Here is a 16010-nt window from a genome sequence, read left to right on the forward strand (position 1 = left end):
TTCCGCTACTGGCTTATAGTGTCCCGGTAGATTTCCAGTGTATCACCTCCCAGCCTTCAGTAGCCTGATGTCTTGGAGGAATCTGATAAAGCAGCTCATCCGAAGAAAACTGCCCCTAGCCCCGTACTGGTTCCACGGTTTGGAACTGGCTCTGTGCGGAAATGCTCTCACTGTGGGCCTGCACCGTGCAGCTGGCCGTGTGGGAGGAGCCCACTGCCGGAGTGTGGAAGGCTACCTTGGGAAGACTCTAGCTGCCCTGCCCGGCTCCAATAAGCCACCTCTATCTGGGCCTGCCACCTGGGCTGAGCTTTACCCAGTGGGCAGACTCACCCGTGGCTCTATTTCAGTCTGAGTCTCTCAATGCCTCCCCTTCTAAACTCCTGGGTTCTGGAGCGACTGGGGGTGCAGTCTCCCTCTAGGCCGCCATCTTGGATCGCCCTGTGAAGAGAGCCTGCAGCCGGAGTGGGCAGAGCCGCCTGAAGAGGTCTCTGGCTGCCCTTCCCTGATCCCAGAGGCTGCTTGTGGATCGAGGCTCTCCGCTGGTTTGTTGCCGGAGTACACTGCGCTGCAGTGGCTCCGGGACTCGGAGCTTGTTCTGGTCAGAAAGGCTCTCACTAGCGGGCCAGTTCCATTCCCTTAATTTCGTCTTTTTAAATTTCTTTTTATTGTAAACAAATGGGGTACAACTGGTTTCTGTGTTTGTATATGAAGTAGAGGCATACCATTTGTGTAGTCATACATTTACCTAGGGTAATAGGTTTGATTCATTCTGCTATTTTTTCCCTTCCCCCCAACCCTCCTACCCCTCTTTTTTTATTTTTTTATTTTTTTTTATTTTATTAATCTGTTTTATTTAGAGAAGTTTACATTTCCTTAGGCATGGGAAATATATTTTGCTGTAAGAGGGAGAGAATTTATACAGAACTTCATGGTATTGTTTTTGTTCCTGACCTTCAGATTGATTTTATAACAAGCAATTAATAGCATCCAGGGAAATACGAATCAAAACTACCCTGAAATTTCATCTCACTCTATAGTTAAAATGGCCATCACCAAAATACAAGTAATAATAAATGCTGGTGAGAATGTGGGGCACAGGTACATTTATACATTGTTGGTGAGACTGCAATTAGTACAGTCACTTTGGAAGCAGAATGGAAATTCCTCAAAAGACTAGGAATGGACCCACCATATAATTCAGTGATTTTACTACAAGGTATTTATCCAAAAGAAATAAAATCACATTCTACAGAGATACAGGTGTAGCAATGTTTATATAGAAGTGCAATTCATAACATCCAAGTTATGGAACCAGCCCAGGCGCCCATCAACAAATGAATGGATTAAGAAAATGTAGTAAACACACAAGAATTTTACTTAGCCATAAAAAAGAAAGAAATTATCTCATTTTCTGGTAAATGAATGGAACTAGAGAACATCACGCTGAGGGAAATAAGCCAGATTCAGAAAGTCAAGGGTCAAATGTTTTCTCTTACATGCAAAAGTTAGAGAGAAGTAAGGAATTAAAAAAGAAGAGGGGGCAATTTCATGAAAATAGAAGGGAGAAGAGTGGAGTAGAGAAAGGGAATGGAAGGGGAGGAACAGCAGGATGAAATTAGCCAAACTACTGCATGTGCATGTAGGAACATATAGTAAATCCACTTTCACGTGTAACTATATATCTGTGACCCAACTGGACAACATGAAATTGATGTCTTTATTTTCTTATACTCATCCTCATTTCTCATAATAAAAAATTCTTTTAACAGTTTAGAAACATGACTGACATTTGCACAGAGTATACACTTAATAAACATTTGTGGAAGCCTTGGTAGATGAATGGGTAGATACACGTTGGTGTTTACTAATTATGTCTTAATTCAGTTTTAAGGGTCAATGCTTATTAATGGCAATGTGGAGATACAGTGGTACACAACCTGATAAAGGTTCTTCCAGTGCAACTTCCCCTATGTTCAAATGTAAACCAGGACCCCTTAGCTTCTGTTTAAAGACTGAAATGACAGTAATAGTCTAGTTCTGAAATTGTCTTGGAGGAACTATTTAGAACCCAATGGTACCCTATGAAAAACAGACTAGGACAGATGCCCTCCCAAGTGACTGACAGAAATGGTTGTCATGTGCCATTTAGTGGCCATTTGTGAAACTGTGCTCATTCTCTGTGAAAGACTTTTGGAAGAAGTCTTCCTGCTCCAAATTTCAGTGCCTGTCGAGCAGCCACAGTACATTTGTCCATCTCTAAGGCTCTCAGCTGAGAGGAACTACTGAGGAAAGCATGCACAGAATTTTCCAAAGTCCCTTGCTCCTAAGAAGTCCCTAATTGACTGGTCAGGGAAAAGGATTCTTCCTGGATGCGGATTGAATAAACCCGAGAAGCAGTCAGAGACACGCTTGCCTGCAACAGTTGTGGTCTAAAACAAGGAAAGTAGTATGACATCGGAGCCTTTTCCCACAGAAACCATCACTGTGTACACAAGTCCGTGCCCTGGCCATGACTTCTATGCCCCTGGGTATTATAGCTGCGTGCTATAATCAATTACTTTAGCTCCATTTGGTTAAAGAAAGAACTTAATGTATGCCTAAATAAAGCTCTGTTACATGGTGGTACTTTTGCAGCACACAATAGATCTTTTCGGGTGAAGCTCATAGTAAGATCTAGTATTTCTGGACATCAAGTCATTCCAAGGTTTTTTTTTAAGGACTCCTCTGTATCCTCAATTAATCCTCATGAGAAACCTCCAGAGGAGGTTCTGTTATCATTCCCATTTTATAGATGTGGCATTTAAGATAGAGAGGTTATATAATTATCAAAGATTACACAGATCAATGACAGAGATGAGATTCAAACCTTGGAAGCTTCACCTAAAAACCCACACTTCTCATCACTACAGTATATATCCCTTTCCTGTAAAGAATCCAAATTCTTAAATACCAATAAACTAAGACAAAATTAAATGATATGAAAATAAATTCAGACATACACATACAAATCACAAGTTTTGAATGACAATTCAAAAAAAACTGAATTGTTCCAATGTCTGATGCTTACTGTTATGCAAAACAAGTCAAAATTAAAACCACTATTACTTTTCAAATATCAGATACTAATGGGAGACTGAAACCCAAAACATTCTCATATTAAAAATGTTTTCTTCTGTCACTAAACCCCTGTTATACAAATGTATAAAGGCAATTTTTATCTGCCTAGTGATGCCAAATCACCAAACTGGGCCTAACAGAACTGACATGTACTGCCCAGATTTTCCAGTACAGGAAGCAGAAATGTGTGAAGAATACACTCTGTCCATGGTTTTGTCTTTCCAGATCTTGCAGCACAGGTTGTGGGGAAATTACATGTTTCAAGTGTGACTGGATCCTGCAAGGTTTCCTTCAGAGAAGGAATGAAGTCTTCGTGAAACTTCTTTGATTTATTCTCAATATACCCTGGATAGGCACTCCTCTCCTCTAGCCTTCTGAAACTGCCTCCTTGGAGGTGTAGGCTTCAAATATGCTCCTTTTCTTCTCTTGCATGGACTTGCTCTTTGACTTTTGTCACCTCCTCCTTCAAGATGCTCAGCAACTTCTACCAGGTCTGTCTCTGGGGGACAAGCTGGGATGTGCAGGGGATCACGTGGTGGAAGCAGATGAAACTGTCCATCACTCACACCTGCCTTGGCCTCTGGAGTCCACAGCCAAGGTTTGGGCAGCCTCCATTGGGCTTGGGTCCTGACAAGCACAGTTCCAAACTCTGGAGGCAGTGGCTCCTGTGCTCTGGTGGTGGCAGAAGAAGAGGGTCCTGCGTCCTTGAGTTGGCCGCTGAGTTGGCCTTGGTTCCTGAACTCTGGAAGTGGGGACAGCGGTGTTAGCACCTGCATTCTGGCAGCGGCTGGGGGGACTCCTGTGTTCTGAAAGTGGGGGATGATCATCTTGAGTACCATGCTCTGGACACTGAAAGAGTAGCACCCGTGCTCCTGCAGGGGTGTTCCAGAGCAGGGGCACTGGCTCCTAAGGCGGCTCCTGAATTCACTACAGAGCGACGGTGGCAATGTTGGCTCCTTTGCTCCAGCGGCAACGGAGAATCCCGTGTCCTGGAGGCAGCATCAATGGTATGTTGGCTCCTGCACTCTGGTTGCTGTGCGGAGCCTCCTGTTTTGGACATGGTGATCTTGGCTGCAGTGGCACTCTAGACACAGCGGAGGTGGCAGCAAAGACTCCTGCTTCCAGGAGAAGGCGATAGCAGTGAGGTTGGTGCCAGTGCTCCCAAAACAGCTTCAGCGGTGGCTCCTCTGCTCCAGTGGGACGCAGCAGCGATGAAGGCTTCGACTCATCTGGTAGAGTTCCTGTGCTCCAGGGGCTCCTGGGTGGTGGCAGCAGCAGTTCTAGCGGTGGCGACGGCAGCCTTGGTTCCGGCGGCAGCAGAGGCGGAGGCTTTGACTCCTTCGGCAGCTACTCCTGTGCTCCAGGGGCTCCTGGGTAGCAGCAGCAGCCACGGTTCCGACGGCGGCGGCGGCCTCGGTTACAGTGGTGGCCTCAGTTCCAGTCGTGACCTCAGTTCCAGCAGCGGCCTCGGTTCCAGCGGTGACCTCAGTTGTGGCGGCAGCGGCGAGGCCCTCAGTTCTGGTGGCCTCAATTCCAGCGGCGGTGTTGGCAGGGGTCTCACTTCTGGAGGCCTCGGGTTCCGGGGGCAGCGGCCGCCTCGGTTCCAGCAGCAGGAGCCTCCGTTCCAGCGGCCTTGGTTCCTCCAGCATCTGCCGCAGCCAGGAGCTCCTCAGGTGTCTTGGAGGCAGCAAGAGCAGCTAAACTGGCTGCCTTGCTCTGGCCAAGGCTCATCTGCTAATCCCTACCCCTCTTTTAACTCTACACAGACCCTCCCTCCTCCATTCTTGGCCCCCTCCCACCCTCCATTATATGTCATCATCCGCTTATCAGTGAGATCATTCATCCCATTGTTTTTTGAGATTGGCTTCTCTCACTTAGCATGATATTCTCCATTTCATCCCATAGTCTGCAAATGCCATAATTTTATTATTCTTTATAGCTGAGTATAATCCATTGTATATATATACCACAGTTACTTTATCCATTCATCAATTGAAGGGCATCTTGGTTCGTTCCACAATCTGGCTATTGTGAATTGAGCAGTTATGAACATTGATGTGGCTGTATCACTGTAGTATGCTGATTTTAAGTCCTTTTGGTATAGGCCAAGGAGTGGAATAGCTGAGTCAAATGGTGGTTCCATTCCAAGTTTTCTAAGGAATCTCCACACTGCTTTCCAGAGTGGCTGCACTAATTTGCAACCCCACCAGTAATGTATGAGTGTACCTTTTTCCCCATATCCTCTCCAACACCTATTGTTACTTGTGTTCTTGATAAACACCATTCTAATTGGGGTGAAATGGAATCTTAGGGTAGTTTTGATTTGCATTTCTCTTATTACTGGAGATGTTGAACATTTTTCCATATGTTTGTTGATTGCTTGTAGATCTTCTGTGAAGTGTCTGTTCATATCCTTAGCCCATCATACAATAGCATATTATTTAATCTCCAGGTGTTGGAGAAGTGTATGTTTTTTTATTCTGTCATTTATTTCTAATTTTAATGCATTATGATCTGATAGAATACAAGGTGCTATCTCTATCTTCTTGTATTTGCTAACATTAGCTTTGTGGCATAAAATATGGTCTATTTTAGAGAAGGATCCATGTGCTGCTGAGCAGAAAGTGTATTCACTCTTTGTTGGATGGTATATTCTTTATATGTCCATTAAGTCTAAATTATTGATTGTGTTATTGAGACTTATATGGTTTCTATGTTCCATTTTGTTTGGAGGATCTGTCCAGTGGTGAGAGAGGTATGTTAAAGTCACCTAGTATTATTGTGTTGTGGTCTACTTGATTTCTGGAATTGAGAAGGATTTTTTTGACATATATGGATGAGCCACTATTTGAGGCAAAGATATTTATGATTGTTATGTCTTGCTGATTTATGCTTCCCTTAAGCAGTATGAAATGTCCTTCTTTATTCCTTCTACCTTTGTCTTGACTTCCACATTATCTGAAGTGAGGATGGATACTCTAGCTTTTTTGCTGTGTCCCATGTGCATGGTATGTTTTTTCCCATCCTTTCACCTTTATTCTGTTGGTATCTCTTTGTATGAGATGAGTTTCTTGCAGGCAGCATATTGTTGGATCTTTCTTTTTAATCCAATCTGCCAGTCTATGTCTTTTGATTGATGAGTTCAGGCCATTAACATTCAGGGTTATTATTGTGATATGATTTGTATTCCCAGTCATTTGGCTCATTTTTTTTTTTTTTTTTTGACATGACTTGGTTTCTCCTTTATTTGGCTATTCTTTTAGGCTAGTTCCTCCCTTTGATGATTTGTATCATTGTTTTTCATCTCTACCTCATGGAATATTTTGCTGAGAATGTTCTGTAGCACCAGCTTTCTTTTTGTAAATTCTTTTAGGTTTTGTTTATCATGGAAGGATCTTATTTCATCGTCAAATTTGAAGGTAAGTTTTGCTGGGTATAAGATTCTTGGTTGGCATCCATTTTCTTTCAGGGCTTGAAAAATGTTGTTCCAGGCCCTTCTAGCTTTTAGGGTCTGAATTGAATAATCTGCTGATATTCTTAGTGGTTTCCCCCTGAATGTAATTTGATTCTTTTCTCTCGCAGCCTTTAAAATTCTGACTTTATTTTGTATGTTAAGTATTTTCATTATAATGTGCCTTGGTGTGGGTCTATTGTAATTTTGTATATTTAGAGTCCTATAAGCCTCTTGAACTTGATTTTCCATTTCATTCTTCAGATTTGGTAAATTTTCTGATATTATTTCATTGAATAGATTTTTCATTCCTTTGGTTTGTTTCTCTGTGCCTTCCTCAATCCCAATATTTCTTAAATTTGGCCTTTTCATGATAACCCATAATTCTTCTAGATCAGTTCATGATTTGTTACCATCTTCTCTGTTTGGCCAACTTTGTTTTCAAGGTTAAATACTTTTTCTTCAATGTCTGAGGTTCCGTCTTCCAGGTGTTCTATCCTATTGGTTATGCTTTCTATGGAGTTCTTAATTTGGTTTATTGTTTCCTTCATTTCAAGGATTTCTGTCTGGTTTTTTTCCAATACCTCTAAGTCTTTATTGAAATGATCTTTTGCTTCCCACATTTGCTGTTATAACTTTTGAGTGGTGCATTCTCTCAAAGCCTGTATTTGCTCTTTCATCTCATTTGCTTCTCTGATAATTTTAATTATGTACATTCTGAACTCCTTTTCTGACATTTCTTCTGCCATGCTGTCATTGGATTTTATTCCTATACCATCTAGGTTTGTTTGGGACATTTTCTTCCCTTGTTTTCTCTAATTGCTCTGGTATCTACCCTTCTAGTAGTGAAACTCTGAGATATTGCTGATTTCCTCTATTGACTAATATTGTCTCTGTAGATAACTCACCTCCTAACCTTCAGTAGCCTGAAGTCTTGGAGGAACTTGATAATGCAGTGCCCCACTAGGAAGCTGCCCCTCTAGGGGTGGTGGCCTTCAGGTGGGGTATATTCCCTGTCAGTGGGCTGAGGTGCCTCCACCTCTTGACTGATGGTCAGCCAAAGGGGTCTAGACTGCTGACTGGAGCATATCTGATCTGGGCCTCTGTCTCTGGTTCTACTGCCCTGGTGGGAAAGCCTTGCCCAGAAGGGAAGACTCACCCGGTGGGGAAGTTTCACTGGGCAGCTCTCCTCCGATAAGGTCCCTTTGGTCCAGAACTACCACCTGGACTGGGCAACCCTCCTCTGCAATGTTCCCAGGGGTCCCAACCTACCACCTGGGCTGGGGAGCCTGGCCCTGCGAGGGACTCCCTGGCTGAGCGGCCCTCCTTTGCTACGTTCCCTGGGCAACAGAGCTACTGCCTGAGCTTCGGACCCTCACTCTGCGTGGAAGCTTCTCACTGTGTGGCCCTCCTCTGCAATGCTCCCGGTTGACTAGTGTCTCAGCTCCAGCGGGAGAGTCTCACTGGCCACTCTATTCCATGAAATTCCCTGTGTTTTGGGACCTCTGCCCCTTCCGGGGAGCCCGCCCAGTGGGAGAGACTCACCCAGTGGCTCTTAGTTGGTCCCTAGTCTCTCAATACCTCCTCTTATTGACTCCTGGGTCCTGTCAAAGGTCCTCTAGTTCCCTGTAGGTGTCTCAGGAAGGGAGCTGCCCTTCCAATGATGTTGGCCATGGCTTCAGGAATAATTCAAAATGCCTGCACCCGCCTATAAAGAAGCTGGGGAGCCCCAGTGAGGGTGCGCTGAGTCAGCACAGAGGCAATTTCAGTGTCCCTCAGCAGTAGGGGGAGCAGGCAGGCAGGTTCAGCAATGGCGCTGGACCTTGGTGTGGGATTCAGGCAGGCTGGCTCACCCTCTGGCTAGCTCCACAATGCAGGCCGGCTAGCTTGTCTGCTGGCTTGCTCCGTGATGGCAACCCACCGTGGCATGGTGGTGGGGCAGGGTTGCTCAGTGATGGTGCCTGATCTCGGTGCAGGGGTCAGGCAGGGTTGCTCAGTGATGGTGTTGGACTTCCGCCTGGTGGTTGGGCATGTTGGCTGTGCACTGGCTAGCTGCACAATGCAGGCAGGTTGGGTGTCCCCCAGCTAACTCCGCGATGCAGGTGACCTGACACCCACCAACTTGCTCCTCTGCAACCGACCAGTGATGGCACCTGACCTCGGTGCTCACATCATTCTTAATTGTTTTGAATTTTAGTCTTCATAGTAAGGACATCGGTGGCTTACACACCATGTTTACAATGTCCCAGCATTTTCAGTTTGTCTGTACAGTTATTCTCAGCAGTGAGCTTTATACCTTCTCACATTTCCTTCTTAGGAATAGCAATCTCTCACTTTGAGGAACTCCCACTGGCATTTCTTGTGGGTCAGGTCTGGTGCCAATAACAACATCTCAGTTTCTGTTTGTTTGAGCATGTCTTTGTTACTCCTTCATTTCTAAATGAAGCATTGCTGGGTACAACATTCTTAGTTAGTAGGTTTTATTCTATAGCACTGTGAAAATCTTCATGCGACTATTTTCTGGTCTGATAGTTTTCTCTGGAGGATATTGCTGTCAGGCGAGTTGGGGCACAAGTTAGGTGTCTTTTACTTCTTTTCTATTGCTGCCTTGAGCATTCTCTCTTCATCTTTCACTGTGAGATCTGGATTACAATATTACTTGGTTTAGACTTGAGTTATAGCTGACCTTTGATTGACTTCTTTGAATCCGTATATTTGTGCTCTTGTCTAGGACTGGACGTTCTATTATGATCTCCTTGAATAAGTTTTCAAAGCTTGGGTATTCTCAAGTCCCTCTTAAATCCCAAATCCTGAATACTTGCTTTTAAAGCTATCCCATGGTTCCCACAATCTTTCTTCATTCCTCTGTTTTTTTTTTCCTTCTTTCTCCTTTAACCATATACTTTCAAGTAGCCAATTTTCCAGCTCACCAGTTTTCTCTTTTGTTTAACCTACTATGTTATTAATTCCTTTTTTCCTTTTTTTAATTTCATTTCTTTTCAGCTCCAAAATTTGTTTTATTTTTTAATCACTGTAATGACTCTGTTAAGACTTTGTCAAGTTATTCTCTCTTTTCTCTGTGTCCTCTTGGAGCTCATTGAGTGTCCTTTGAAGTATGTCTGTTAAATTCTCCATGTAAGAGTTCATCCTTACTGGTCAGTTTCTAACTTTTATTTTGATTGTAAGTTGGGGCTGTGGTTCCTTAAGAGTTCTTGGTGCTTGTTGGTGTATAATGTGGACTGCTTTTCTCTGCCTGTCTTTCTAGAAATTCAGTTTGACTTTTCTTTCCTCCGAGTCTTTAGTCACTTCTGCTAATCCAATACTTGATTGTTGCCTAAATGCCTTTTTTGTCATAATTTTCCTAATTTTTAGTGCATATTAATTATACAGGAGAAGGGACTTCACCTGGCATTTTTGCACATGTGCATAACATGCTTGATCATAACCATCTTTGTTACCCTCTCTGACATTACCTTGAATGATCCCTTTCCTCTTTTCTAACAGTCTCCATTCTACTTTCATGTCAACTTATTCTTTCCTGAAGATTGCACATATGCAAGAAAAATAAAATGCAATACTGTTTTTCAGTCTGACTTATTTTGCTTAATGTGATGATCTCTTTTTCCACCCATTTTCCTGTAAATAAGGTGATATCACTCTTTGAAATACCTGAGGAATGCTCCATTATGCACACATACCATGTTTCTTTACACATTCATCCACTGAAGGGCACCTAGGCTGCTTCCATAAGTTGACTGTCTGCTGTGTTAAACATGGGTATGTGGTATTTCTATAACCTGTTGCCTTTAATTTATTCACATATGTTCTGAGGAGTGGTAGAGCTACTCATATAGTATTTCTATTTTTAGTTTCTTGAGGAACTTCCATACTGATTTCCATAGTGGCTATTCTGATTTATATCCTCACCAACAGAGCCTAAGTTTTTTTTTTGTTTTTTTTTTTTGTTTGTTTGTTTTTTGCTGCCCCTCATCCTCACCAGCATTTACTTATTGGTATTCTTGATGATTGCCTTCTTGACTTGGGTGAGATGGGATCTTAATGCATTTTTGATTTGCATTTCCCTAATGGCTAAAGATGTTGAACGTTTTTTTCTATAAATCTTTTCCATTCTTACTTCTTTTGAGAAGGGTTTGAATAGTTCACTTGTCAATTTATTGATTTTTATTTTTGGTCTGTGTGTCATGTATGTGTGTGTGTGTGTGTGTGTGTGTGTGTATTTTAAGACTTTTGAATTGTTATACATTCTGTTATACATTCTGATGTATGTCTTGTATTGGAAAAGATATTTACAGACTATTTGACCCTCATTAAATTGGATCAACTGATTTTGTAATGCTGAGTTTCACAAGTTCTTATATACTCTGGGTATTATTCAGAGTTGGAAGAAATATTTGCTATATTTTCTGCATTTTCCAAGTTCCTTCTTGAATCAGGATGATTATAACTTTATTGTGCAGAAACATCTTAGCTTGATATAATTTAATTTGTCTACTTTGGGGAAAATCTCTGTTGCAGCAAGTCTTTACATACAGCAATGTCTTCACGTGTTTTCTCTATGTATTCCTCTAGTATCTTCGTATTTCCAGAACTTACATTTGGATCTTTCATCCACACTGAGTATATTTTGTATTTGCATAAAGATTGAACTCTAGTTTTACTCTTTTGCATGTGTTTTTCCTATTACCAATTATTGAAGAGGCATCCCTTCTCCAACGTATGGTCTTGATTCTTTCCTCAAAAAACAAAGTTGGGTATAAATACACAGATCAATTTTAGGGTTTTCTATTCTAAGACAGAATAGAAATTTAGAGATTTGTATGTCAGTTTTTACTTCAGAATCCGGCGTTTTGGTTACCATTTTTTTGAAGCAAATTTTGATATCTGATAATGTGATACCTCTGGATTTGTTCTTTACTTGTGAATTCTTGGCTACTAGACTAATAAAAATGACTCTCTCTTTAGAAGAGACTCATTTGCTCTTCTGTGTGAAATGTAGGATCGCGTGTTCAAGTACTGTTAAGAATATCCATTACATAGATGTACAAAGTGTTTTCTTACACTGTGTCTATCTGCCATGATGTTCTGTCTCATGTCAGGCCCAGAGTTATAGAGTTAACCAAAAATCAACTAAACCTCCAAACCTGTGAGTGAAAATAAAACTTCTCCTCCTGCCATTGTTTTCATTGGGTCTTTTGGTCACAGCAAAAAAAAAAAAAAAAAAAAAAAAAGTGAGTATTAAAAATGGTATGCAACAGTTTTTTATAGGAATCTTTATGTTTTTCTCTGTATAAAATCATGTCATCTACAAATACAAATATTTGGACTTACTCCTTTTCAGTGCTAATGCCCTGTACTTTGCTTTCATCCCTAATTGTTCTGGATTCCACCTCCAGGAATATGTTGAATACCATTCATAAAGTAGACATCCCATATTGTGCATGGGTGTTTTGGTGGGTTTGGCTTATATATTATTTATAGTGCCAAGGTTGGTTTCTTCTATGACCGATTTATTGAGTATTTTTATCAGGGAGAGATGATGAATCTGATAAACTGCTCTTCTTGAGTCTTTTAAGAGGAGAGTACATCCCTTTTCTCTTCCTTCAATGATGTGTTGTCCTAAGCTTATTGCTTTCATATACAGAACCATCCTCGCTTCCCTGTAAAACTTACCACTTGATGATGATAGTTTTGATATGTTGGTGGAGCTTTTTGACTGTGGTTTGTTGAGGACATTTGCACCTGTATTCTTCCTGATTATTTCTCTGTACTTTTCTTTGTTGTGTGCTTGCCTGTGTTTGCTATCAGAATAGTGCTGTCCTCCTAGGATGAGTTGGCAGGTTTCCTTCTTTTCTCAGGTTTTGAAATATTTGGAGAAATATGGATGTGTTTCTCCTTACATGCTTTGTAGAACTCAGTAGTGAACATTTCCTTGATGGGGTACTTTTAATTGCTGATTTAATCTCATTAGGCATTAATGGTCTATTTTGATTGATTCCACTTAAATTAAACAATGAATTTGATCCAACATGGTAGGTTATATGTATCTAGGAACTCATCCACTTCTAGGTTTGCAATAGTGTACTGTATAATTCTTCATAGCAGTTGCTCATGTTGTCTTTCTATGTTAGTAAAAATATCTCCTTTTACACCTCTAGTTTCACTTATTTGAGTGTTCTTTTATCTTTCTTAGTTTACTAAAGGTTTGTATGTTTTGTTTGTCTTTCATAGAACCAACTCTCCATTTTCAGGAACGTTTGTATTCATGTTAGCTTCAAATTGATTTCTGTTTTCATATTTTTCCATTTGGGTTTGATTTATTTTTGCTTGACTAGGCCCTTGTGAATCGTTTTTAGACAGTTTATTTGCATTGTTTCTGATTTTGGTAAAGAAATTTATTGCTATATACTTCAATCTTCATATAATTTTTGCTGTGGGATCCACAGAGGTTGATATTTTATGTTTTCCTTTTATTTATTTGCACAAACATTTTGATTCTCTGTTGGATTTCTTCAGTGAGTTTGGATATTTTTGAAAATGCTATTCAATTTCCATGCTTTTGTACACTTACCATTTTTCACAGATTTGCTTATTTCTAGATGTATTCCATTGTAATTTCAGAGAATACATGAGTGATTTTTAATTCTTAAGTATTTATTGAGAATTGTTTGGTGGCTTAACATGTGTGGTACCATTGGAAAAGTGTTACCTGCTAATGAGACACACAAGTTTTTGCAGGTATTAACTGAAATGTTCCCTAGATGTCTTCTAAGGTCATGTGGTCTGAAGGGTAGAATGACTGCTCTCTTTCATTGCTTTTCTTTCTGAATGATCTGTCCATTGCTGAAAGTGAGGTGCTGAAGACCCCAGTTTTTTTTCCTTCACCCCCACCCCTCCCACCCCTCTTTTCCCTCTATACAGTCCCTCCTTCCTCCATTTTTGCCCTCTCCCACCCCCCATTATGTGTCATCATCTGCTTATCAGCGAGATTATTTGTCCTTTGGTTTTTGAGATTGGCTTATCTCACTTAGCATGATATTCTCCAATTTCATCCATTTGCCTGCAAATGCCATAATTTTATTATTCTTTATAGCTGAGTAATATCACATTGTATACATATACCATAGTTTCTTTATCCATTCATCAATTGAAGGACATCTAGGTTGGTTCCACAATCTGGCTATTGTGAATTGAGCAGCTATGAACATTGATGTGGCTGTATCTCTGTAGTATGCTGATTTTTAAGTCCTTTGGAAATAGGCCAAGGAGTGGGATAGCTGGGTCAAATGGTGGTTCCATCCCAAGTTTTCTAAGGAATTTCCACACTGCTTTCCAGAGTGACAGTACCAATTTTCAACCCCACCAACAATGTATGAGTGTACCTTTTTCCCCACATCCTCTACAACACCTATTGTTGCTTGTATTCTTGATAATCGCCATTTTAATTGGGGTGAGATGGAATCTTAGTGTAGTTTTGATTTGCATTTCTCTTATTACTAAAGATGGTGAACATTTTTTCATATGTTTGTTGATTGCTTGTAGATCTTCTTCTGTGAAGTGTCTGTTCATATACTTAGCCAATTTGTTGATTTGGTTATTTGTATTCTTTGTATAGACTTTTTTGAGTTCTTTATACATTCTGGAAATTAGTGCTCTATCTGAAGTATGAGTGACAAAGATATTCTCCCACTCTGTAGGCTCTCTCTTTACATTGCTGATAGTTTCCTTTGCTGAGTGAAAGCTATTTAGTTTGAATCTATCCCAGTTATTGATTCTTGCTTTTATTTCTTGTGCTATGGGAGTCCTGGTAAAGAAGTCTGATCCTAAGCTGACATGTTGAAGATTTGGACCTACTTCTTCTTCTATAAGATGAAGGGTCTCTGGTCTGATTCCAAGGTCCTCGATCCATTGTGAGTTGAATTTTGTGCAGGATGAGAGATAGGGATTCAGTTTCATTCTGTTGCATATGGATTTTCAGTTTTCCCAGTATCATATGTTGAAAAGGCTATCTTTTCTCCATTGCATATTTTTGGCACCTTTGTCTAATATGAGAAAATTGTATTTACTTGGGTTTGTGTTCATGTCCTCTATTATGTACCATTGATCTACCTGTCTATTTTGGTACCAATATCATGCCGTTTGTGTTACTATTGCTTTGTAGTATAGTTGAAGTTCTGGTATTGCGATATTCCCTGTCTCATTTGTCCTGCTAAGGATTGCTTTAGTTGTTCTGGGTTTCTTATTCTTCCAGATGAATTTCATGATTGCTTGCTCTATTTCTATAAGGTACATCATTGGGATTTTAATTGGAATTGCATTGAATCTCTATAGCACTTTTGGTAGTATGGCCATTTTGACAATATTAATTCTTCCTATCCAAGAACATGGAAGATGTTTCCATCTTCTAAGGTCTTCCTCAATTTCTTTCTTCAATGTTTTGTAGTTTTCATTTTAGCGATCTTTTACCTCTTTGGGTAGATTGATTTCCAAGTTTGTTTGTTTGTTTTTTTTTTTGAGACTATTGCAAATGGAGTTATTTTCCTCATTTCCCTTTCAGATCTGCAATACCCCAGATCTGCACTGCTGGAGGGGAAGATTCATGAACAAGCTGAAAAAACAAGGGAAGAAAATGACCAAACAATCTAGATTCTATATTAATAGAATCCAATGACAGTATGGTAGAAGAAATTCAGAAAAGGACTTCAGATTATACATGATTAAGATGATTCACAAACCAAAGGATGAGATAAGAGAGCAAATGCAGGCAATGAATGATAATACCAATAAGCTGACAGAGCAACTGCAGGAAGCAAAACATCATTTCAACAAAGAGATAGAGATTCTCAAAAAAAAAAAAAATGGAAATCCTTGAAATGAAGGAAACAATAAACCAAATAAAAACTCAATGGACAGCATCACAAAAATACTAGATGAAATGGAAGACAGAACCTCAGACAATGAAGACAAAATATTTAATCTTGAAAATAAAGTTGCCCAAACAGAGAAGATGGTAAGAAATCATGAACAGAATCTCCAAGAACTATGGGACATCATGAAAAGACCAAATTTAAGAATTATTGGGATTGAGGAAGGCACAGAGATTCACACCGAAGGACTGAACAACCTATTCAATGAAATAATATCAGAAAATTTCCCAAACCTGAAATGAAATGGAAAATCAAATACAAGAGGCTTATAGAACACCAAATGCACAAAATCACAACAGATCCACACCAAGGCACATTATAATGAAAATGCCTAACATTCAAAATAAAGATAGGATTTTGAAAGCCACAAGAGAAAAGCATCAGATTACATATATGGGGAGACCAATACGGATAGCAGCAGACTTCTCAACTCAGACGCTAAAAGCTAGAAGGGCCTGGAACAACATATTTCAAGGTCTGAAAGAACATGGTTGCCA

The sequence above is a fragment of the Sciurus carolinensis genome, chromosome 4 (genome assembly GCF_902686445.1).
Source record: "Sciurus carolinensis chromosome 4, mSciCar1.2, whole genome shotgun sequence".
Classification (NCBI taxonomy): Eukaryota; Metazoa; Chordata; class Mammalia; order Rodentia; family Sciuridae; genus Sciurus; species Sciurus carolinensis.